This window comes from Schistocerca americana, chromosome 5 (assembly GCF_021461395.2).
Source record: "Schistocerca americana isolate TAMUIC-IGC-003095 chromosome 5, iqSchAmer2.1, whole genome shotgun sequence".
NCBI lineage: Eukaryota > Metazoa > Arthropoda > Insecta > Orthoptera > Acrididae > Schistocerca > Schistocerca americana.
The window spans coordinates 244,527,198-244,528,828 of record NC_060123.1 but is presented as its reverse complement, the minus strand read 5'-3'; positions in this window follow the sequence as shown (position 1 = coordinate 244,528,828).

Here is a 1,631-nt window from a genome sequence, read left to right as displayed (position 1 = left end):
GTCACTTACTACCCTGCTACTCGTAGTAACGCCACAGTATGGGTTAAGGCTGTGGTATTGTCATACTTTTTTAGTGAGGGCGTTACAGGGATGTCAGATTTTTGGTACTATGCACTGAGCAACTACACAGTTTTAGGTCCCTAGGCGCCTTATGATACGCTCTTTGCGAATTACTTGGAGTCGTTGTTTACGCGTCCTCCAAACCACTGGGGTGTACCGGGTGTGAGAAGAGATTGACGATATAGAACATGATGGACTGACGAGAGACATCAACGGTAATTACAGGGTGTTTCACCCCTGTCGAACGAGAAGACCAGGACATCCCAGCGTCTGGCTGCTGTGGACACCCCCGGAAACAGATTAAAAACAAAACAACAACAAAATTACAAATAATAACATAACGACAAAAAGTGAAACAGTTAAAATAGAAAAAAAGTATTGTATCCTTTCCCTTATACTTTTCTTTTCTTAACAACACGATCAGAGGTGTATTTAATTTTTGTTCATGGGCACAGCCTGAAGTGGTGGCAAACAACTGTCCAGTTAGTGGCGGTGGCACTAGCTTGTTTTTGTTTATAGTTAGATACGTTTCTGGGATAGTATGGGTGACAGGGGCCAACGACTTAAGTGGAAAGAGGGCAGTGGAAAAAAAATGATTTAAAAAAAAGTTAAGCAGAAGGAGAAAAAAACAAAACAAAAAAATTCGTTAAGGCCAGATACTGTGCTGAAGGTCACATGTTGACATCCTGCTGGGTACAAATTTTTTTTTTTTTTTCCTCTTCCTGTTTGTGACATTCTGAGACTTTGTTATTCATGAAAGTTAAGTAATTTTCATGCAATATTCGTTGTTATTTATATGTAAGAGCGCGCTTTCTCACAAGGGAACCTCCTCATCGCACCCCCCCTCAGATTTAGTTATAAGTTGGCACAGTGGGTAGGCCTTGTAAAACTGAACACAGATCAATCGAGAAAACAGGAAGAAGTTGTGTGGAACTATGAAAAAATAAGCAAAATATACAAACTGAGTAGTCCATGCGCAAGATAGGCAACAATAAGGAAAGAGCAAGCTCAGGAGTGCCGTGGTCCTGTGGTTAGCGAGAGCAGCTGCGGAACGCGAGGTCCTTGGTCCAAGCCTACCCTCAGGTGAAAAGTTTCAACTTCTTTTTCAGTTTATGTGACAAACGCTTATGTTTTCATCACTTTTTTGGGAGTGATTGTCACATCCACAAGAAAAACTAAATCGGACAAGGTAGAAGAATCTTTTTACCCATTCGCCAAGTGTGCAAGTTAGGTGGGTTGACAACATATTCCTGTCATGTGACGCACATGCCGTCACCAGTGTTGTATAGAATATATCAGACGTGTTTTCCTGTGGAGGAATCGGTTGACCTATGACCTTGCGATCAAATGTTTTCGGTTCCCATTGGAGAGGCACGTCCTTTCCTCTACTAATCGCACAGTTTTGCGGTGCGGTCGCAAAACACAGACACTAAACTTATTACAGTGAACAGAGACGTCAATGAACGAACGGACAGATCATAACTTTGAAAAAATAGAGAAAGTAAACTTTTCAGCCGACGGAAGACTTGAACCATGGACCTCTCATTCCGCAGCTGCTCACGCTAACCACG